Source organism: Rhinolophus hipposideros (genome assembly GCF_964194185.1).
Source record: "Rhinolophus hipposideros genome assembly, chromosome: 4".
NCBI lineage: Eukaryota > Metazoa > Chordata > Mammalia > Chiroptera > Rhinolophidae > Rhinolophus > Rhinolophus hipposideros.
In genome coordinates, this window is record NC_138050.1 from 17,353,142 (window position 1) to 17,378,393 (window position 25,252).

Here is a 25,252-nt window from a genome sequence, read left to right on the forward strand (position 1 = left end):
AGGCAAGTAACAAAAGGGCTAAAAGGAAGGAAAATTGGTAGAGTTTAATTTTAGGCAAAAATGAGGAAATTCTCAGGCTCGTTATGATAGAAAGCTAAATGTCCCATGCCTGGAGACCTGAGACTTTAGATCCATATTTATGCCCAAATGAGCTCTAATTTCTGGCAGCACCTGTTGAGGTTTATTTAGATGAGTTAGCTCTACAACACTCTACATATTGCTGATAATCATAGTCCATACATTAACAAAGATATAAAAAGTTGCATATCCAGCTTAATAAAACAGATCAGTCTCCTGGAAGATTTGAATGTAACATACACAAAAGTGTATTTTTAAATTACTTCCTAGATTTGCTGACTCATAGCCTGTCACTTTTACATAAATATTAACACAAAACTACTTTCTGAGAGTCAAACTTTAAACAAAACTAACCATGCACCCATTCAGAGATGAAAAATTATATAGTCCCTCACAATAAAAAGTGCATTTCTGTTCTATAAGGAAACAACTGCAGTAATTGAAAATTCCTAAACTCAATGGAGGGTGTTTGTTTCTGAAAACTGGTTCCAACTTCACAGAACTGAAAGATACTGAGGTCAGAGTGAGCAGACTCTGTGATTCAAAACAGGTATCCAAGCAAAAACCATGCTAGAATTAGAAATACCCAGAAAGGAGCTGTCCACGAGCAGGTAGGGCCCTGTTCTCTAATCAGGCTAAATAGTGGCTTTCAGCACTCCACTTGACAATTCTGATTGAGATGAGACTGCACTCTGCAAGGGACCAAGAAAATGTATATGCTATACACCATGATCACAAAACTGTCAAAAAGCAGGGACAGAGAACAGGAAGTTTGTAGAGAATCAGAAAACATGATAGCCCTATCTCCCCACCAGGCATGGTATATGGTAAAATGTGGCTAAGAACAAAATATTAGCTGTCAGACCAGACTATTATCTTGAATTAGAAAAATTGCAAATAAGATTGCCCTATACAAATGGAAGTCATCAGAAGCACTCAGCACAGGCTCTTCCTGTGTTCTGTAATTCCAAGTAGAAGCTCTCTTTGACCTTATTTGCTATAGGATTCGAATTTGAGAAAGTTAGAGCTTGGAGGACCTTGGAGATCACCTAATACCTTCCCACTCCTCCCACCTTCTACATGGCCACTCACATTTTACCCGCAAGAGAGCTAACATCCAAAGAGAGACGGGGCTTGCCCTCTGGCTGAGTAATTTTACATTTGAGCTAAAGGATGCTCAAACCTGTAAGATCATTTCTCCTGGAGATAGGCTAGAATGGGTGTTAAATGCTCCAAAAGTAGAGCCAAAAAGATTTGGTTGGTTGTTTTGACTCTGCCACTCATTAGCTGAGTGAACTTGAATAAATCATTAAGCTTCAGTTCCTCACGTATAAAACGGGAATATAACATTTGTCTCATAGGTAGCTGTATTAAGTAAAATGTTATTGTAAAATTATTATCGTAAAATGCTTAGTATATTGCTTAGCACATATTATCATCATTATTATTATTAATTCTTTAATAACATAACAAATGCATGATGACGCACCTCACTTCCCAACACTGCTACGCAAGGCTTTTGTTAATTCCTAGTTACCCTTTTTTCTCAGTCCCCATAAAGGCACTGGCCAACCTGCATTACTCATCTTATCAATCACCCTATGTTTCTTCCACCAACTCAAAGTTAAACTTACTTGCACTAAGGCTGAATGAAAGGATGGAAAGTATTTGCTTATGCAGGATAAGTTTCAGCCTTAAAAAAGAAAATTCTGCCATTTGCAACAATATGGTTGAATCTGGAGGGTATTGTGCTTATTAAAGTAAGCCAGGCAAAAAAAGACAAATACTACATGGTTTCACTTACCTGTGGGAACCCTTTCACAATATATATGCATATTAAATCATCACATTGTATACTTTAAATATATTACAATTTTATTGGTCATTTCTTCCTCAATAAACCTGGATAAAAGAAGGCAGATCTCATGTTAAGGGTGCTTACCACCATAAAAGAAAAATTTTAAAGAAAGAACAACAATGATCTACATATTGGAAAATAGAAACCAAACACTTACAGTACTTTAGAGAAAGGAGAAGCATATCCAATTGAAGGAATTAGAAAAAGTTTCATAAAGAAGGTGGCTTTTCAGCTGGGTCTGAAAGATGAAAAGAACTTGACAAATAGAATCCAGGCTATGGGGCATTCCTGGTCAAAGGAATCAGCATGAGCCAAGTTACAGAACCAGAAATGCCCACAGCACAGGGCAGAAGCAATGACTCTCCTTATTTTCTGGGAGTATGAAAATAATAAGACACAAGGCTATGAAGGTCTTTTGAGGCCACTAAAGATGGCTTTGAATAAGATGTTAAAGAATTTGTACTTCGTTGTATAGACAGTGAAAAGTATTGGAAGTTTCTGAGGTTAGCATGGATGGTCAAAGCTGGAACTTAGGGCACAAAGTCTGAAGGAGTTGTAGAGGATAGAATAGGGGGAAAAGAGCTGGAGGCAGAGAAAACAGTCAGAAAGTAACATTTGCCTCAGGCTAGTGTGCAACTTACATTTCATGAGAATAAATTCTGATGTACTATCACTGTCAATAACAGAACTTTAACAGCTTACATTATTAAATTGTAATAGTCATAAGACAGAAATTCTTGTGGCACTTTATAGTCAGTCACCATGTACTTCCTTGGTATCTATTAAGTGCCTAGTACTATGATAAATCCAAGGGCAGAGGGGATGTTCAACTGAAAATGAAATAGAAAGTGGTATACATGAAAAAATATTAAGATGTCATATATTTAATTATGGCGGTCAGACTAAATGTGATCAATTTGTCTAAGAAGGTAATAGCCAGTTTTATGGCTTTTGGTAGTCTGAGAGTAAGACTAATATGTCTATGGTTAGTAAGAAAATTCATTAAAAGTTATAATAGATGTAGATATAGTACATATTACATCATGAAAATGTTCACAAGTTAAGACTGCTTGGACAGCTGAATTAGATGCCCAAAATAAGAAATAATCTTTGGAGTTAATACTTATGACCCATTCTTATTGGAAAACATTATTCATTCATTCAACAAATACTTATTAAGCATCACTGTGTGCCAGGCAATGTTCTAAGTAAGTGCTTGGGATATGTGAGTCAACAAAATAAATATCCCTGTAGTCTTGAGTCTCACATTGCAGAAAGAGAAGAAAGATAAAGGTACTGAACATAATAATGAATTAGCATAGTATATTAGAGGGTGACAAGTGCTAAGAAAAAGCAAAGGAGAGTAAGGTATAGGGGTTTGAAGTGTTGCAATGGTAAATAGGGGTGTTCAGGGTCGGTGCGATGAGGAACGTAATATTTAAGCAAGATTTTACCAACAGATCATCGGTAATTGCTGTGGCCTCAAAAGACTGCTAAAAAAAGTCCATCCACGATGCCAAAGAGTTATTATTCAAGGTTCTAGAAAATATCAGATTTCAAACTTCTGGAGTAAAAACAACGTAAAAGGATAGACGGCATCACCTTAAAATTTCAGGTCCACTTATTGCTGTTGTACTAAGAAGCGGTGCATGAAGCAGAGCAGAAGACAGCAGATGCAGAGTGGGCACTGCCTATTTACCTTCTTTCCCACCTTCCTTTCATTCTCACCTGCCAAACTCTCCATACTGTATGATTGGGCCACTTTGTGGCACATTCCCAGATTTCAGTTCAAAATAATCAAGACTTTTAGACTTGATTTTTGCTATTAACCAAAATTCCTAAACCGAACCGTTATAATCAGTAATGATTTTTTAATCCAGGGCTTACAGCAGTGAGAGGGGCATAGCTTTCCGTGAGATTAAACATTCTGAATTATGCAAGTCAGTAAACATGTAAGTAGGAGGCCAGGTGCGGAAGATTGAACAGAGTACAAGCTTCAAGAGACTAAGGAAAACACCTGGGATGCATCTATTATAGAACTAGCCAGCAATTAGCTTTACATACATCAGCCAATGTGCAGATAATGGAGAAATAGCCCAAAGTCCTCCTGGAACTGGATCTACATGAGCCAACGTCAGAGAACTGGGGAAATGTTAATGGGTCTGTGAAGAATATAATTTGGCAACTTCAGAGACTGTATCTCAAATTACAATTCATATTTAAGTTGACTTTTATTGGCAGTGGGTTTATTTTGAATTTATTTTATTAAAATTTATTGGGGTGACTATGGTTAGTAAAATTACATAGGTTTCAAGTACACAATTCTGTAATACATCATCTAAATATCACATTGTGTGTTCACCACCCAGAGTCAGTTCTCCTTCTATCACCATATATTTGACCCCCTTTACCCTCTTCTACCTCCCCCAACCCTCCTTACCCTCTGGTAACCACTGAACTGCTGTCTGTATCTATGAGTTTTTGTTTGTCTTGTTCGGTTGTTGCTTTCAGTTGTATATCCAACATATCAGTGAAACCATATGGTTCTCGACTTTTTCTGTGTGACTTATTTCACTTAGCATAATAATCTCAAGATCCACCCATTTTGTCACAAATGGCACTATTTCATCTTTTCTTATGATAGAGTAGTATTCCATTGTGTGTATATACCATATCTCAGTGTTTCTGAACAAGAAGAAACTTAGTAGAAATTGGAGGCAGAGGGAGAAAAGGGAAAATTTCTTTCCTTTTTAAAATTTCATGGGAATGGAATATTTCAGGCATTTCTAAAGAGTCAAAGGATACAGCTAAATGTTAAGCAACCCAGTTCTACACTTGGGCATGTTCTAAAACAACCGTGGTTGTTTTAAAATGACAACTAATCTTTTAACAGATCTATTTAAAATACTTCAGCTAGCACTCGATGACTTTATATAATTAAACTATCACTGATGAAATGAATTGAAGGACTCAGAGGAGAGATAAAGGACCACATACAAAGCCACCTTTACATGTGAATCCTTGCTTTGGTTTGCGTGGTAAAAAAAGGGCAGGGGGTTTATTTTTACACAGGGAGAAAATTCTTGAAATTTTCTAAAAAGCAGGGCTAAAAAGCAGGGGGAATAGCCAATGCAGCATGTATCTTCAAAACAGCCTTTCAAAAACTTAAATCAGATCATATCACTCCCTAACTTAACACTTTCTAATGGCCTCCTGTCTGTGCAGGCAGAAGCAAACGTCTACAAGGCCCAGCACAACCATGTTCTTTCCTTCCTCTCCCTTGCTCATTACACCTCTGCCAAGCCAGCTTCTTTCAAACATGCTAACTCCTTCCCCACTGCGTGTTCCTCCCTCTGCGTGGTTCACTCCTCCACCCACTCCCTTCTTTACTTATATTATTCCATATAATTTGGGATCTGCCCAAATGTCACCTTTTCCAGAAGATCGTGCTTTATCTCCATGTCTTCATGTTCCACTTCTTCCTCCAATATACACATTCTCTAATCTGTCCTTATTTTATTTTTACAGCACTTATCTCTGTCTGAAATCATATGGTTTCTTTTTTTACTTGCTTATTTTCTATCTCCCTGACTAGAACATAAGCAGAAATCAAAAGGCTAGATTTCCCTTGAATAACTAGGAAATAATAAGGAGTGTTAAGTGCCCAAAGAGAGCACCAAGGATCTGCTAAGGAAATAAGTAATATGTAGATTATTTATGTGATTATAAATATTTATGTAATTATGTTAGAAAAAATAACAGACATTTCAGAAGCTGTAGAAATGTCCTAGAGGAAGTATATATAGAGAATAAAATCAAATGTTCAGATAAGAAAAAGTTTTAGTTAGTATCTATAAGATTATTTTCTTTTCATTCCAACTAGGATTTGCATTTTATGTATAAGAGGTGAAAGTTACTGATGCCTCAATAAATTATTTAGTTGTGAGATGGAAGAAGTAAGAATAAGCAGGAGTCCACCCGTCAGATAGACAACTATAAAAATCTAATGTGTGAAATATTAAGTGCAATACTATTCAGATTTGTCAAGTTGAATAAAATCTAGTATCCGGCACTCTCATGCATTGTTCATTTGAAACCTCTGGAATTTCCCAAATGAAATCTAAAACTGACCCTTGTAAACAGAGGGCAAAGAAAGACCGAAGAAAGAGTCAGAGAACTCCAGATTGCTAGGTGGCAGATTTAATAAGCAAGGGAACTTATACATGAGGCTTGTCTTGGGTGACTGTAAGACAAGTAGATCTCCATACTAGTCCACTAGAATCTTCAAGTTTATATAGAGGCCTTACCTGACTTCAGTCTCATATTCTGTCCAGATGGTATCATAGCACACTGCTCTCTCAATGCTATGTCTATGAAAACAGCTCCTGCTGTGGGAACGGTGAGCAGAACATACATTCCAAGGACAGGAGAGGAGTTCAGAAGCTTAAAATTTCCTGGTCTAGCTCGAGGGTCAATCAAGCATAGCATCCTCTGGATGACATGCTCCAAAATATGTTTATCAGTATGAGTATAAAATGTGGCAACTTTTGAAGGATAACATGGCAAGAGATATTGATAAATTCCACTTTTAAGAATTCATCTCATTCTCAACCTAGACGGCGCAGTAGGTAAAAGCTGCACTTACCTTCTCTCACAACTGCATCAAAATGACAACTAATCTACAAAACCACCATTATTGAGAATTGCCTAAAATCAGCTGAACTGAAACCTTTCAACTAAGGACTTGCAGAAGAAGCCACCTCCAGCCTGGTAGGAAGGTCAGAGACACAGAACCGGCTGGTGCCACACCCATGTGTGACCATTAAAGATTGGGAGGGCTATTTCCGTTGTAGGGGGTCCCTCCATCCTCTAAATGAGTGAGAGACACCAGCCCCAACCAATACCAGGGAGAGAAGTCTTCATAATTTTTGGTTGTGAAAACTGTGGAGATTGTGACTGAATGAGACAGTGCAGCTGAACTCACAGGCGCTCCTCTTAAAGGAATTGCATGCGTGGACTTACCCACCAATGGAATCACTCACTCTGAGCTCAGCGCTGGGGCAGCAGCTGGAAAGGTGGCAGGGACAAGTGCTGGGGAATTGAGTTATCTGGCTTAGGATGGGGGCTGGAGAGGTGACTTTCTCCTGGACGGGGGAGCTGGCAGAAGCTGTTGTTTCTTTGCTGAGCCCTCCCCCTTCCAGGCATGTGAACACATGCAGCTGCCATTTCTGAGTCTCTGCCATTTCTGAGTCTCCACTCTGGAGGTTTGAGACCTGGCCCCGCCCAACTTTTGGGCATACCCAGGCTGCTTCCAGTGGCTGCTTGTCTTGGCTCAAGCTGCATTTTCCTAGGGCCTCTCAAAGGTTCACAGAACCCAGACAAGCAGCATCTGGCTTGAGCATGTCCTGTACCTCTGGCTGAGCAGCCCTAAGCCAGCACTAGTGGCAGCCAGCCGCGGTTTGCGGCTTGGCCTCTCAAAGATATTTCCAAGCATAGCATAGGCAGCAGACATCTGTGGATTTCTTTCTGGCTCCCACTAGATGGGGTACAGGCTGTGGCTGAAGTAGACCTACAGTGGATCCCCTCCAAGGTGGTCCTGGGGCTGGCCCCCCTCAGTGGCCAGCTTCAAAATGAGTTGCAGCATCACCAAGCCATCTCCAAGTATGACACACCCAACGGGTGGATTGGGCAGGCACCAGAGTCCTGCTGAGGCAAATCCTGCTCTGTAGGGTCAGCCCCTGCACAACATCCCTTCCACTGTTGTCAAGGCCATTCCTCACAACCAATGAGCCCAAGGGTCAGTCCCTCCCATTGATGTGCAATTCTCAACCAAGGCTCAACTACAAGAGGAGGGCGCACACAACCCACACAAGGAATGCACCAGAAGTGCATGGTTTAGGTGACCAGAAAGACTGCACCACTGAACCCCACAGCACACCTACTACATAAGGCCACTCTACTAAGACCAGAAGACATAGCAGCCCTACCTAATACACAGAAACAAACACAGGGAGGCAGCCAAAATAGGGAGGCAAGGAAACATGTCCCAAATAAAAGAACAGAACAAAGCTCCAGAAAAAGAACTAAGCAAAATGGAGATAAACGATCTATCAGACACAGAGTTCCAAACACTACCTATAAGAATGCTCAATGATCTCATAAAAATAGAGATGGAAACCATGAAAAAGAACCAGTCAGAAATAAAGGATACAATAATGGAAATGGAGAATATATTATGGGGAATCAAGAGTAGATTAGATAAAGCAGAGGATCCAACCAGCAATGCAGAAGATAAGACAGCAGAAAACACCCAACCAGAACAGCAAAAAGAATCCAAAAAATTGAGGAGAGTTTAAGGGGCCTCTGGGACAATATCAAGAGTACAAACATTCACATAAGGGTACCAGAAGAAGAAGAGAGAGAGCAAGGAATTAAAAGCCTGTATGTCAAATATATGGTGATGGAAGGAGAATTGACTCTGGGTGGTGAACACACAATGGGATTTATAGATGATGTAATACAGAATTGTACACCTGAAATCTATGTAAATTTACTATCAATTGTCACCCCAATAAATTTAATTTAAAAAAAAAAGCCTATATGAAGAAATAATGAGAGAAAACTTCCCTAACCTGGTGAAGGAAATGGACATACAAGCCCAGGAAGCACAGAGAGTCCCAAACAAGATGAACCCAAAGAGGCCCACACCAAGACACATCGTAATTAAAATGTCAAAGGTTAAGTACAAAGAGAGAATCTTAAAAGCAGCAAGAGAAAAGCAGTTAGTTACCTACAAGGGAGCCCCTATAAGACTGTCAGCTGATTTCTCAACAGAAACTTTTCAGGCAAGAAGGGAGTGGCAGGAAATATTCCAAGTGATGAAAAGCAATGACATACAACCAAGATTGTTCTACCCAGCAGATAAGGAGCTTCCCAGACAAGAAAAAGCTGAAGGAGTTCATCACCATCAAACCAGTATTACAAGGACTCTCAGAAGGACTTCTTTAAGATGGCAGGGGGATTAAGGATCGGTGAAAGGGGAAGACATTAAGAAGAACAAATTGGGTGTTATACAGTAGTCATGGGGATGTAGGTTATAACATAAGGAATATAGCCAACAATATTGTAATAACTAGGTATGGTGCCAGATAGTTACTAGATCTATCAGGGTGATAGATGGGAATGGGGTTGGGGTCAGGGTGAAAAAGGTGAAGGCATTAAGAAATATAAACTGATAGTTAATACACTATGGGGAATATAATCAACAATGTTGTAAAGATCATGTAAGGTGCCAGATGGGCACTGGACTTATCAGGCGGATCAGGTCATAGACTGTGTAGATGCCTGACCAATGCGCTATATACCTGAAGAGCTGAAGTAGAAAAATATTGAATGACAATGATAACTAAATATATAGGTGTATATAGTCACAGGATGTGGAGTACAACATAGGGGAGATGATGGTACTGTAATAGCTATATAAGATGACAGAGGGGTAGTAGCTCGGGGGGTGGGTTATCACTTTATGAGAGGTTTAAATGAATAGCTATTACATTGCTTTGCACACCTGAAACTAATAAAAAATTCATTAAAAAATAAATAAATAAAAAGTCATCATCATAAAAAAAAGAATTTATCTCACAGATACACACACATACATGTTTGCACAAAGATGTGAGGAAGTTTCTTGAGGATTGATTATAATAGCAAACAGTAGGAAACAACACAAATATCCATCATTTGTTTTGGTTAATAAGTTATGATGATTCCTAATGCAGGATACAATAATTAAAAGAAGAGGTCAGATAGAAATGGAAATATATCAAAGACAGATTGTTAAAAGAAAAAAGCTAGAAAAAAACAGAAATGGAGTCAAGATTGTGGAGTAGGTAAATGCTGTGCTTAATTTCTCTCATGACCACATAAAAATTACAACTAAACTACAGAACAATGATCGGTGAGAATTGTCTGAAGTCTAACTGAACCAAAGCCCTACAACTACAGACATACAAGAGAAGCTACCTCGAGACTGGTAGAAAAAGAAGAGACAGGGAATGTGTTGGCCCCATACCCGTGTGTGACTATTAAAAATCAGGAGGGATATATCAGCAGGGGAGGTCTGCTCCCAGAGTAGTGAGGGGCCCCAGAATCACCCCAGGGTTCCAGTGCCCGGGAGAGAAGTCCCCATATTTTCTGGTTGTGAAAACTAGCAGAGATTGTGACTGAGTGGGACAGAGGGCGAGTGCACTCCCAGGCGCTCCTTTTGAAGGGCCTGTGCACGGACTTACTTGCTGATGGACTCCCTCTATTTGAGCTCCAGCACTGGGGCAGAAGCTCGAAAGGCAAAATGGACATACAGGTTGAAACTGAGTTGTCTGGCTTCAGTATAAGGGCTAAAAGGGCAGCTTTCTCCTGGGGAGAGAAGTTGGTAGTAGTCATTGTTTCTTTGTTGAGCCCTCCCCCTTCCCAGAGTACAGACACAGGCAGACACCATATCTGAGTCTCCATCAATCTGGATAACACCATTTATTCACCCTGATTCTTTAATAACCCATCCCAACCAACTTGCAGTCCCACACAAGTCATTTCCAGTGTGTTGTGTTTTTTTTTTCATACAAACTGCCAGCCTTGGCTCATGCTGTAAACTTTCTTAAAGTTTATCAAAGCTTCACAAAACCAAAACAAGTAGCATCTGGCTTCAATGTGTCCCATACCACTGGCTGAGCATCCCTAAGCCCAGCACTAGTGGGACCCAGCCTAGGTTCACAGCTTGGCTTCTCAAGGCACCTCCAAGCACAGTGCAGGCACCAGCCATCTGTGGATTGCTTTGTGGCTCATGCTAGGTTGGTCCCAGCCAGAACACAGGCTGCAGCTGAACTTGCCCTGCAGTGGGTCCCCTCCCAGGTGGCCCTGGGGCTGGCATGTCCAGGGCCAGCTTCAAACCAAGCTGGAGCATCATCCAGTCTCTTCCAAAGATGACACACCCAAAGGCCAGACTGGGCAGGCATCAGAGCCCTGCTAATGTGAGTCCTGCTCTATAGGGTCAGTCCCTCAACAACAACTCCTTCATTGTAGTAACAGCCAGTCCTCACAATCAATGAGCCTGAGGGTCACTCCCTCCCATTGATGTACAAACAGCAACCTAGACTCAACTATAACAAAAGGACACATAAAACACACACAAGGGACACGTCTAGAGCACCCAGATCAGGTGACCAAAGAGAATGTGCTACCAGCCCCCATGGGACACATACTACATAAGGCCACTCTATTTAGACTGGTAGACATAGCAGCCTTACCTAATACATAGAAACAAATATAGGAAGACAACCAATAAGGGGAGACAAAGATACATGTCCCAAATGAAAGAACAAAACAAAGCTCCAGAAAAATAACTAAACAAAATAGAAACAAGCAACCTACCAGATGCAGAGTTCAAAACACTGCTTATAAGAATGCTCAGTGATCTCAGAGAGAACATCAACAAAAAGATAGAAACATAAAAGTGGAGACAGAAAACATAAAAAAGAACCAGTCAGAAATAAAGAATATAATAACAGACATGAAAACTATATTACAAGGAATCAACAATAGATTAGATGAAGGAGAGGATCAACTCAGTGATTTAGGAGATAAGGTAGCAAAAACACCCACTCAGAACAGCAAAAGGAAAACAGAATCCAAAAAAATGAAGACAGTTTAAGGGGCATCTGGGCCAATATCAAGTATACCAACCCTTACATCATAGGGGTACCAGAAGGAAAAGAGACAAAACAAAGAATTGAAAACCTATTTGAAGAAATAATAATGGAAAACGTTCCTAAGTTGGTTAAGAAAATAGATATTCAAGCCCAGAAAGCACAGAGAGTCCCAAACAAGATGAACCCAAACAGGCCCACTCCAAGACACACCACAATTAAAATTCCAAATGTTAAAGGCAAAAAGAGAATCATAAAAGCAGCAAGAGAAAAGCAGTTAGTTATATACAAAGGAGCTCCCATAAGACTGTCAGTTGATTTCTCAACTGAAATTTTGCAGGCTATAAGGGATTGGAATGAAATATTCAAAGTAATGAAAAGAAAGGACCTATAACCAAGACTACTCTACCCAGCAAAGGTATCATTTAGAATCAAAGGACAGTTGAAGAACTTTCCAGACAAAAAAAAGCTAAAGGAGTTCCTCACCACCAAACCAGTATTGCAAGGAATCTTAGAACAATTTCTCTAAGATGAAAAAAATAAAAATATCAAAAATATAAATAATCAGGGCTGGCCCAGTGGCTCAGGTGGTTGGAGCTCTGTGCTCCTACAACTGAAGGCTGCCAGTTCCATTTCCACATGGGCCAGTGGGCTCTCAACCACAAGGTTGCTGGTTCGATTCCTCGACTCCCACAAGAGATGGTGGGCTCTGCCCCCTGCAACTAAGATTGGACATGGCACCTTGAGCTGAGCTGCCCCTGAGCTCCTGGATGACTCAGTTGGTTGGAGCGTGATTTTTCAACCACAAGGTTGCTGGTTTGACTCCCGCAAGGGATGGTGGGCTGCGCCCCCTGCAACTAATAACAGCAACTGGACCTGGAGCTGAGCTGTGCCCTCCACAACTAAGATTGAAATGACAACAACTTGACTTGGAAAAAGCCCTGGAAGTACACACTGTTCCCCAATAAAGTCCTGTTCCCCTTCCCCAATAAAATCTTTTTTTAAAAAAGCATATATATATATATATATATATATATATATATATATATACACATATATATACATATATATACATATATATGTATATGTATATATATATATTATAATCAAACAGCAATAACTACATATCTATCAACAATTGCTTAATTGTAAATGGATTAAATGCTCCAATTATAAGACATATGGTGGCTGAATGGATAAGAAAAACATGACTCAGACATATGCTTCCTACAAGAGACTCACTTTAGATCAAAAGACACACACAGACTTAAAGTAAAGGGATGGAAAAAGGTATTTGATGAAAAAAAAAAAAAGCTGGGATAGTAATACTTATACGAGAAAAAATGACTTTAAAACAGAGACTATAACAAGAGACATAGAAGGTCCAAGTAATCTCACCTCTGGGTATTTATTCAAAGAAACCCAAAACCCTATTTCAATGAGACATATACATCCATATGTTCATTGCAGCATTATTTACAATAGCCAAGATATAAAGGCAACTTGGGTGTCCCTGAATGAATGAATGAATGAATAAATGAATAAAGGAGAGGTGGTACAAATATACAATGGAATATTACTCAGACATTTAAAAAAAATGAAATTTTGCCATCTGCGACAATATGGATGAAACTAAAGGATATTGTTCTGAATGTAGTAAGTCAGATAGCAAAAGACAAATGTCATACAATTTCCCTTATAAGTGAAATGTAAAGAAAAAGTAAACAAACAAACAAAAAGAAGCAAATTCATTGATACAGAGAATGGTTGCCAAATGGAAGGGGGTTGGGGGTAGGTGAAAAGAGGAAGGGATTAAAAAGTACAAATTAGTTGTACAGAGTATCATGGGGTTGTAGGGTATAGCATAAGGAATATAGTCAATAATATTTTAATAACTATTCATGGTGTCAGATGGATACTAGATCTATCAAAGTGATAGATGGGGGGGATGGGGTAGGGTGAAAAAAGTGAAGGCATTAAGAAATACAAATTGGAATTTACAAAATAGTCAATGGGGTGTTAAGTAAAGCATAGGGAATATAGTCAATAATATGGTAATAACTATGTATAGTGCGAGGTGGGTACCAGACTAGTCAGGGGGATCACTTCTTAAATTATATAAATGTCTAACCACTACTGTACACCTGAAATTAATATAAAATAATATTGAATGTCAACTATAATTGAAAAATTTAAAAAGGGGGGAAATATAAAGGGGACTAAGAGGTTCAAAGTTCTGGTATAAAACAAGTCATGGGGATGTAATGTACAGCATAAGCAATATAGTCAATAATTTTATGATGGCATGGTATGGTGTCAGATAGTTGCTGTACTTATCATGGTGCTCATTCTTTAGGCATATAAATGTTGAATAACTATGGTGTACACCTGAAACTAATGTAATATTGTATGTTAGCTACTTTTTAATAAAACTCTTTAAAGAATAAGAAAATAAAAAGTAGAATTATGTAGAGTATAACTTGTAAAATGAAGACTAACTACACGAATATGGAAGTAGGTATGCATGTAGAAAATGGCTGAAAGAAAACATGGATTGTCTTAATGGTTTTTGATCCTGCTGGGCAGTGGGACTAGAATGTGAAGAACTTTTGCTTTTCACTTTATATCTTTCTGAATCATTTGAAATTATTTACCATGGACAAGTATTATTTTATAATAGAATATTAACTAATATAATAAGAAAAAAGAAAATAGCAGGCAATTTTGTGTCATGATCTGACCCCTGCTTAACTTAGGTCTTGCCATTCACTTTCCTCCCACACCCTCACCTCTGCACATATCATTCACTCTTTTTATCCAGCTTTACTGAGACATAATTGACATAGAACATGTGTAAATTTAGAGTATACAACACGACGATTTGATACAGGTATATATTGTGAAATGATTACCACATTAAGTTAGTAAATACATCCATCACCTCACATAATGACACCCCCTTATTTTTTGCAATCCCATTTCTGAGTATATATCCAAAGGAAATGAAATCACTATCTTGAAGAGACATCCATACCCTTGTGTTCATTGTATCATTATTCACAACAGTTACGACATGGAAACAACCTAAGTGTCCATCAAATGATGAATAAAGAAGATGTGATACACACAGACACAAACACACACACGAATATTACTCAGCATTAAAAAAGAAAGAACTCCTGCTTTTTGTGATAATAAGGATGGACCCTGAGGGCATTACACTATGTGAAATAAGTCAGATGAAGAAAGATGAATACTGTATGATCTCAATTACATGTGGAATCTAAAAAAGCCAAACTCATAGAAACAGAGAGTAGAATTGTGCTTACTAGGGACTGAGGGATGAGGGAAATGGGGAAACAGATATTGGTCAAAGGGTACAAACTTTCAGTTACAAGATGAATAAGTCCTGGGGAGGTAATGCACGGCATGGTGACTATCGTTGACAATACTGTACTGTATACTTGAAAGTTGCTAAGAGAGTAAATCTGAAATGTTCTCTCTGCACACACCATTCACTGACAGAGAGGTCAGCTCCTCAGTCTCACCCCCAATAGGACAGAAAATTCCGAATTATCCTTTTAAGATGATGCATAAATGCAACCTCATTTTAGCAGTTGTTCCTGACCTCAGAAAGCTGAGCTGGTAGGCCCTCCTTTTTGCACCTTCCATCCATCCCTGTCTGACCTACAATTCACCCCACTAAAAGTTGTGGCTGTATCACTTTTCTGCAAATATGTGAATCTCAGTATATACAGTTCTTTCTTGAAGAAAGTAAGGTTAGGGTCCTCGACTTTAGACACTCCTTTACAGATATTTTCAGGAAGGAGGAAATACTGTCTTGTGTGTACAGTCAAAACTGACTGGTTTTCTCTGCAATCTCCAAATTTAGTCATACCCAGCACACAGTGTACTGTGTACCCAGCTCTCAGTTAATACTGGTAAAAGGAAGCCTGAAAGCTCAGGTTGAAAAGTATCAGAAAACTGTTTAAAATACGTACGTTTTAAAGAAGAATAACCCATCTTCTTACGTTTTAAAGCATAACCCATCTTCCAAAAGAAATGTTCTAGAACCTCAGAGAGTGCTGCCTGTCTGGTGGGGGAAATACTGAGCTGAGTGCTGATTCCCAGGGCCTGAGCTTAGGAGCTAGACACTAAAGGGCAAAGCAAAAGAATATCTGTGCTCTCTTTAACTCATTTGACCCCAGAGCATTTGATCAAATGAAGATCTAAACATGTAGGGTATTATCTGCCTCGGGTTAGAAGTCTCAAATTAGCAGGAATTCCCAAGGGGTCAATATGATTGACAGTCACAAAAGGCTCCCAAATGAATGCAGGAGAAAAGAGCTTATTAAAAAGGATAATCTAGGTTACATGTTGGTCATCCTCAAATCTTCCTTATCCCAGTTATCCGTCATTCATTGAGTTCTTTTGATTTTTTTTCCTCCTAACTATTTTTAAATGTGTCCTTCCTCCTGTACTCCTGCTCCTTATCATGGTTTCATAGTGTCCCGTAATCTGGACCCTGTAGAACACCACAGCCTCTTGTCATTTCTTGCCTTTCTTTGTTCATTGTTCCATTCATTCAGCAAATGTGATACCAAACATGATGTGCGCTAGGCTCTGGGGGGAGCTGAGTCTATGATGAGCAAACAGGTAACGTCTTTGCCCTCAGGAGTGACATGTTTCAACCTCTGCAAACTGCCCCGACATTGCTCGTTATACGCCAGTTGCCTGAAATCCCTCCCCACTTGCCGAACCCCAACTTGTTTCATACTTTACCTCCTCCAGGATACCTTCCAGAATTTCCACATGCTGTATCAGGTGCTCCTCTCTTGAATTTCCAAGAAGACTTCTCCACCAGGCAGGGTCCTGGCAGGAAACAAGTGGCACACTCAGTGAGGGCACTTGGGGAGGCCTTGATAAAAGAACTATTTACAAATGGTATCATGGTTAAGAGACACCAACAAGGGACAGTGAAGCACCCTGAGGCCAGCAACACCAGGGAGCTGTTACCACCTCCTAAGTCTGGAGCAACAGGGGGAAGAAGCAATTTCTAAAACATTGAGAAACCAGTGAAATTATAGAAGAGGACTGCTTGGCAGAGACGTGGCCTTGAATAAAGGAACTCATCTAACCTGCGGTGACCAGGAAGGAAGAGCCAAGGAATAAATACCCCAACCCGATGGTCTTCCCTCCCTTCAATCTCTTGCTACTGCTTTCCTTTGATCAAAACCAACCTGGAGCCAGAGCACAAGAGACACTGAGTTAGTCTGTAATGGTCAACCTCCCAGGGCTCAGAGCAGGAAAAGGAAGAGTGGAGCTGGAAGGGCAAACAGAAAACATTCAGTACAATTTCAATCACTGCACTTACATAGTCTGATGTCTCTCTCAACTGAACTGTGCCTTCCATGGAAGGAAGATCCATGCCTCTTTGCTGTTGGGACTGAAGAGATGCTCTGTGACTTCGCCGACCACATGAGTAACATACAATTAGAGTTTTCTTCTACCTCCTTTAATTCTTTTCCTTTCGTTTCTACTCTGAAAAGGAAAATAAATGGAAGCCACCGAAATGTTATTCTCTTCTAGCTTTCACAGGAAAACCATCCATCTGTACTTCAATGGGGTTGAATACATTGATATATTTTTTTTTAAGTTAGATATGACCGTTTCTGGGCCACAGAGTGAGTGACAATGTGCTCATCATGCACAGTCTGAGAAGCATCCCCAAGTCCTAGAAGCCCAAAGAGCACCTCGCTGGGAATTCTGTCCTGCTGTCAGAGGGGTGTGGGTGCTCAGTGCTCACTACGTGTGGTAGGGATCCAGCACGAGCAGCGTGGGGCACAGCAGACAAGAAGGGAGATGGGAGACAGTCCTGTTTTCAAGGACTGAAAGCAAATTTTGAAAACAGCACATGATGAAAACATATCACAATAAAATATTGAAATCGCCGATGTCTAATGAGAAAATCAAATGAAATTCACTGCGGGAATATTTGATATTTAATGGCCCCCTTCATTTTCTGGCCAGAAGTGTGGACGAGAGTCAGGATGAGATCTGAGTTCATCAAGTTGATGAAGGCATATGCTGTTGCCACAAGCTCAGACTGTTCCACTTAAGCTCATTCTTTTTACCAAGTCAGATGCTTTTTCCTCTCCAGTGCTGCTTCATTTAACCAGAGATTAGAATACTAAGGCCTCTGGGAGCAAAAACGTAACACTCCTCAACCGTGATGTAACTCTCCCCAGCCAAGGGAACTGAGGCAAACGAAAGTATTTTCTCCCAAGGTCTCCCAGAGCTCAAAAAAAATTAATCACATTCTCTCCTTTGACATCTTCTAAAAATTTACTTTCAGAAGCTTCCCAGAGCTTAGCCCCAAAGTCTAATCCGAAATATAGATAGGCTTAGTAAAGACGCAGTTTTTGTTCCCGCCCCAGGCTAGGAGTGTAAAGGGTTTACCAAGCACTCCCACGTGGGGTAGGAGCATTTCAGTAAGGCAGCTTCCCGTGGAGGTGGGGTTTTCAGGCCTGAGGCTCTTTCTCAGGAAATTATTTTGATTTCTGGAATGGCCTGCTTGCCTGATGCTAATAATCACTCCATGTGTGCTACACCCACAGGACATTCTCCCCATCTTAAGAATCTAAGGCTCCTTTATGTTCTAAATGAAAAAACTCTTTAGTGATGTGAGTTAAAACAATGTTGATTCAATTATTTATTCAATAGACATCAATCAAGTGCTTTACATATTCACTGGGCATTTGGGGGCAGGATGAAGAAGAATAGGACATAATATCTTGCTTCAGAGAATTTATAAATTACTTGGGTTGAGCAAGAGAGGCACAAATGCAGAGCAAGAGGTATGTGCCTAAGAGAGGGATAAAAAGACATGGCGTTTCAGCACAAGAGGAGGAGAAGTCTTTCCAGCTGGAGCATCTCAGGAAGGGCTTCCCAGGGGAGGGAGAATTTTCTATGGTCCCAGAGGTGTGTGCCCAAACTCCAGAAACAGAAACAGCTGCCAGCAAAGAGACAACATAAGCAACATGAATAAATGTCTTCTCTACTGACTTGACTCAGTCTTCCATTTGTACATACAATAAGCATTCACTACATGCATCCTTTGCTTACATTGGCGATATAAAGACAAGTAAGAGTGAGTACTGCCACTACCAGGTCACAGGCTGGTAGGAGAGGCAAGTTAAACACCAGTTCTATACTTGTGATAAATACAATCATAAAAATACAGCCCATGGTGGCCAAGAAAGATGACCTTTGTCTAGGTGAGAAAGGAAGTCTTCAGAGAGGGAAAGATATTTGGACTGTGCCTTAAAGGATGAGTACATGTTTGATAAATAGGCAAAGGGGCAAAGGGCATTTCTGGCAGAAGGAAATGTAAATGCAAGGCATGGACACAGGAAATGACTATAAGTCATCTAGTCTGGCAAGGTTCATGAAAGGGAATGGCAAGGAAATGAGATGAGAGAGTTAGGCATGGCACAATCAGCAAGGTCCTCTTGTGATGGCCCAAGAAATTTTGGGTTTTATCTGTGAGTCACAAAGCTCTAGAGAATGGTTTTAAGAGAATCAATCGTATAATATGATTTACATTTAGAAGAACCCTAGAAGCTTTATAGAGGATCAAGTACACAGTCTGGAGAGGGGAATGTTCGTTAGGAGATAATTACCTGGGTACAGTCAAGAGGTGATAGAGACCTGGGCTGAGTCAATTGCTGTGAAAATAGACAAGGAACAGGAGAGAATAAATTGATAAGGTACAGAGAAGATGCAAGAAGGTCAAGTAAAGTGAGCACTGGGAGATGCCCAGCGGATTTGGAAATTAGCAGTAACATGACCTCAGCAGTTTTGATGAAATTATGGGAATAGATGCCTAAGGAATGGCTGGAAGGGGAGGAAGTGGGGGCAATAAGCTCATACACCTCTGTCAATCATTTTGAGAAGGGAGAGAATAACAGTGGGTGATCATAGGTTGAGCCAGAGTGAGAGGTGGGGGTGTATTTTTAAGATGGTAGATATTTTGGCATGTATCTTTTATACTTAGAGAATCTAATAGAAAGGAAGTTTTAAAAATAGAATCAAAACCCTAACTCTTTACTTGTATTTAAAAAAAAAAGGGGGATGGCTTTAGAACCATACTTCTCAAACTTTAATAATGTGCTCATAAATCTAGAGCTCTTGTTAAAATGCAGATTCTGATTCAGTGAGTAGAGGATGAAACCTAATATTCTGCATTTCTAATAACATCCAGGTGATTTCAATGTCTTTGGTCCAAATATCACACATAAAAGAGCAAAACATTAGTTAGTAGTAAGAGGGCCCCTTCAGTATTACAAAGATAAAAGTTTTCCCCAAACTAACTTAGAAATTCAGAGCAATTCCAATCAAAATCCCAAGTGGTTTTCATGAAATTTGATCGTAAAATTCACTTGAAAGAGTAAAAGGCAAAACACAGCCAAGACAATTTTGAAGAAAATAAATAACAAGGAATCACTCACCATATATTAAATCTAACTATAAAGCTATAAAAGTTGACATGTGGTGTGGGAACAATTACATAAACCAATGAATGGAATAAAGTGAGCTCATAGAAAAGGCCCTCAATGTGGAAAGTGATAAAATTATATTCTGATTTTATACCATACATCAAAGTCAATGCAAGTAGATTAAAGAAGAATTTTTTTTTTAATTAAACATTTGGAAGAAAATATAGTAGAATATTTTCACAACCTGTGGTAGGAAAAGTTTTCTTTCACAAGATATAAAAAAGTTAAAATCTCATGAAGGAAAAGGTTGATAAATTTGGTTTCCTTAATAGTTAAACTTCTCTACAACATAAAATAACAGAGTTAAAAGACAAATCAGAATGTAGCAAAAAATATTCAAAAATATGTATATATATAATGGCAATGGATTAGTATCCAGAACATATATATCAAAAACCTCTTGCCTCTTACCATAAGAAAAGCCAAAAAAACCCAATAGGAAAAAAATGTGGAGGAGGGAACTCAAATAGCCAAGATACATTTTTTTTAAATACTCATCCTGATTAGTAATCAGGAAAATGCAAATTAATTAAATCAAAACTAGATACCATCAGATCTGAGGAAAACTGTTAATAACAGCTGGCAAGACTATGGAGCAAAGTATAGTATCAGTATATTTGGAGATCAAATTTAATCTAGTAAATTTAAATAGGTGTATCTCCTACTATTCAGCAATCCACTTCTAGGCTTGTACCCTAGAGAGATTCTTGTGCATGAGCCCAAAGAGACATAAACAAAAATATTTCTTGCAGAAATGTTTATAGTAATAACAAAGTAGACATAAACTAATAGAGAAACAAACTGTAACTTATTCATACAATAAAGTTTAAATGAATCAGTTAGATCTTGATGTTTTTATCCTGTGTCCATCTGAAAACAAAAAGCATGAAAATTAAGTTTCAAAACTATACATACAGAATGAATTTATTTATGTCAATTTCATGTAACTAAGATGCATATAAATGATATATACCAACTTGAAAATAGTCATTTCTTCTGGAGAGAAAGGGAGAATGTAGTAGTCAAGGTCTAGCCAGAAAAACAGAAACCTTAACAGTTGTTTTAACTAAGAGAATGTAATATATAAAATTGGTTAAACAGGTATTGGAAAATGGACTGAGAAACAAAAAGTGAACCAGGAGGTAATATGGAAATTGTAACTGCAGGAAACTCTCCCCACTGTTCCTAGAGTTGGGGGAATAAAGTAAAACACTGGTTAATAGAACCTAGAGGCTTAGAGGTAAGGTACCACAGATCTGGGACCCAGATCTCTGAGAAGATTCATCGTCCAGCTGGTGCCGACACCTCAGCGACTCAGACTTCAAGGAAGGGGTGCGAATTGGTGTTATCGCTGAAATGTTACAAAGGTTCCAGGAGTGAGAGAACCAACACATGAAAATCAACTGATGTTAGAACCAACTGCAACTGTCAGTTTCAAGTAGCATGAGTGAGATGATCCTAGCAGAAAAAGCAAGTCCCCCTTCCTTCCTTCCACCTTCTCATCCTCCTCCAAACCCTACTGGCAAAAGGTAAGAATAATTCATTCAGCTGGCAAAGGAGAGGGCATTTGACAAAGCCCCAGCCCTAGCAGGACAGAGCAGAGTGTAGAGGTGTAGGCTTGGAGTTGGGAGACAATACCATCCTAGCACAGAAGGGTATGGTTTCAGGGAGTGGAGCTTTAACTGTAATTTGTTAAAAGATAAATCTGAAGCAAATATGGCATCTGTTAAATTTGGGTGATGAGTATATTTTTGTGTGTATTTAAAACATGTCATAATTTTTTAATGAAATTACAGCCTATTGACCCAGAATTGACATTTAACCACGTACCTCTGACAGAGAAATAGTTGAAGGGAAGGGAAAGGGAAGTGGAAGGTGTTGACAGGACAGTGGCTGAAGTGAAGTATCTTAGGGTCTAGACTGAATGGCAAGATGAACAAAGAGAGGGAGCAATGAACTGGGAAGGAAAATGAAAAGGAGGAACCGAGAGAATTGGAGGTTTTGTAGTGTGTGAGTATGAAAGTCAGAAATTTCAAAGGACATAAATGTATGGTTAGAGTGTGAATATTGACATTTAAGATGTCAGAGACTGGACAGTTCCAGTGTTACCAATTTTCCCACCTTGGAAGTGGGTTGAATCTAACACATCATCAACTGGAATATGCACCATTATTTTATGAGATACTAAGAACTTTAAAAATGAAGATAATTAAACTATAGCAAAATGCATTCTAATCACAACTTTCAATTTTATTAAAAACACTTTTAGACATATTCACATATAGATTTCTTGCATATATCATTCCTGTACATTCACTGAAAAATAAATATATGTAAGATGAATTGTTTCAGGCATTCCCCAAACGTTGTCACATTGGGTCCTGCTCTTCCAAGTCACTTTTTGACTCAAAGTCATTGATGTCCATGTTTTTCTGCACATGATTGTCTGTGTATCATTAAGACCAGTATTTCTCTTTTTTTTTTCAGGAATAGGCATTTATTGTCAAAGTCATATTTGATGTCAACAAGATGCCAAAACTACAACAACAAAAAAATTGTGCACATTGCAGTCTCAGTGCGAACAGTTTAATGGAAACCCAGTCATTAAAAAAGTAATTCAAATCACCCAAACAGCAACTTAGATTTTTACATTCAGCCAACAAACTAAAGTAATTAACAACAAAAAATACAAATCCATAGGTCTAGTATCCATGTTTTAAAAAGGCAACTGCTTAAGCCTTTCTATCAATTTGAAATCAATCTCTCTGCCACTCACCTTCATCCCATTAACCATCCGGCAGGTTCTCTTATCCACCTCTGGTGACTCAAACTTAACCACATTCCATCCCTTGAACTTCCCATTCTCCATTGTGATGTCTGTATACAGCACATTTGTTAAATTTGTCCTTTAGTATCTTCCATGTAAAATCAAATGGGAAATTTCTCACAAATATCTGGCAGGCCTTCCTGGCCACCCCAGGAGTATGGCCTCCAGCTCCACCAAAGAAACCTGAGAAGCTTCCTCTGAAGTTGCCTACTCCGTATTTTTTTTTACGTTTATTGGGGTGACAATTGTTAGTAAAGTTACCTGGGCTTCAGGTGTACAATTCTGTAATACATCATCCATAACCATGCTCCATCTTGATAGTGTGGACAAAGCTGGCACAGCCACTGCCACGCATAGCCAGGCCCGTGAGCTCAATGCTAGCACCCAGGGTTGAGCTCTAGGCTGTTGACACCCATGGTCTCCAGGCCCAGGTTATTGGCACCCATGCGCTGCAGGCTGGTGGCCATGAGATCCATCACAGGGCCTGAGAGCTCCAGCACAGACACCTTGCCTGCAGGCACCATGTGATCCATGCTCAGGCTCATACACTCGATGGCAGGGCCTATATACTCCATGGCTTGGCCCACCCAGTCCATGGGCACAGCCATACGCTCGAGGCCAAAGCCCATGCTGACACCAATGTGCTCCATGCTAGACCTCATGCACTCCATTGTCTGGCCCATGTGCTCAATGCTAAAGGCCATGTGGTTGAGGCCCAGGGGCTCATGTGCTTGATGCTGGAGCGCATGAGCTCGACGGAGCCCGTGTGATCCATCACCAGGCCCATACTCTCAATCTTGGAATGCACACAATTCATGCCATGGCCCAGGCCTGCACCCATGTGCTCTATGCCAGGCCCCATTCTCTCCATCCTGGGGAAACTGCCTCCACCTCCACTGTTTATTCTATGCATGTTCATCCCAGATCCAAATCGACCCATGTTTTCCATACCACCACCAAAGGGTCCCTCCATGCTTCCCATTTTATTTACTCTAAATCCTATGTCTTCCATTCTCATTCCTGTGGATTCTATGTTTCCCATGCCAATATCTTCATTCAGCTGATTGGCATCAATAGGCTGCCCTCCTGGTCCTAACCCCATGCCAATACCAGAAAGTCCATGGAGGAAATTATTGTGGATGCTTAAGAGGGAAAAAAACATCTCCCTTTTGGTAAGGCCCTCTCATCCATTTTCACATGCATTGGTCTATCAAATAGCAGTTAGACATTAAACATAGATATAGCTTGCACAGCTTCAATGGACTGTTCAAAAGTAACAGTGCTAATTCCATCACTTTTTTTCATCTTTACCCGCGAGAATGCTTGAACCAGCACACCAGCAGTACTAAAAATTTCCTTTAGTTTCTTCCAGCCAATTTTATAATCCAGATTTGCTACAAGCACTGTGCTTCCAAGCCTTCCAGCTGTTTACATGGCTCTCCTGGCATGTTCACTATTAAGATCTTCTTTGGCTTTCAGTGGTCTTCCACTCAAACTATGTTTAGAAGTTTGGCAGCTTTTCTCAGGCTGTCTTCTATCTTGAATTCAACAATGGCACATCCCCTTGGCTTTCCTTCAGTGTCCATTAAGAGCTCCACATATGTTACCTCACCACCTTTTTCTTTAACCCGATCTTTAAGGGACTGCCATTTCACATCAAAACGTATGATTGTAATGAAGGCTCTGTATCTTTTGGGTTGGATTGGCATATGGCTCAAAGCGATTGGTTCCTCTTTTAATGTTTTTCTCCTCCCTCTTCTCATTCTGAGTAGGTCATTCTCCTTCACTTTTTGGGTCTGGAGGCCCTTTGTGGTTCTGTTTTGGCTCTGTTGCCATCACCTCAGCCACCTCTTCGATGCCTGCTGTCATTTTCTCCATGTCTGAGCTTTGCGTGTCAAGACCAGCATTTCTTAAAAGGGGATACTATGATTGTCCCTGGGACTTTCTTCCAAGCCCCTTACCACCCAGTCTGCCAATTTTGATACTAGCACTTTCTTCATCTTACCAGAGGTATTATCAGAAAGTTTTCAGACAATGGCCTGGACCCTTATTCCTTCTTCAAATTGTCTTCAAATGATTTGTATCTGGAAATGCTGAAGGGTTGCTGATGCACAGTTATGCCTCTCAAAAATAGTAACCAACTCCCTAAACTTGATATAAGCTTATCTGTAATTATTTGAATATATATCCACAAATTACATTAAGAATCAACATTCTTAGTGATTTATGTAGA

At 39.6% G+C, this 25,252-nt stretch overlaps 1 pseudogene across 1 annotated transcript; it reads right to left on the reverse strand.

The window, feature by feature from the left end:
- Window positions 1-22,924: 22,924 nt before the first annotated feature.
- On the reverse strand, window positions 22,925-24,888 carry LOC308496697 (heterogeneous nuclear ribonucleoprotein M-like; annotated as a pseudogene). The gene is made up of 2 exons: window positions 23,323-24,888; window positions 22,925-23,226 (listed from the first exon to the last, which is right to left on the reverse strand). The product of its transcript is annotated as a heterogeneous nuclear ribonucleoprotein M-like (transcript).
- Between the last annotated feature and the right edge of the window lie 364 nt (window positions 24,889-25,252).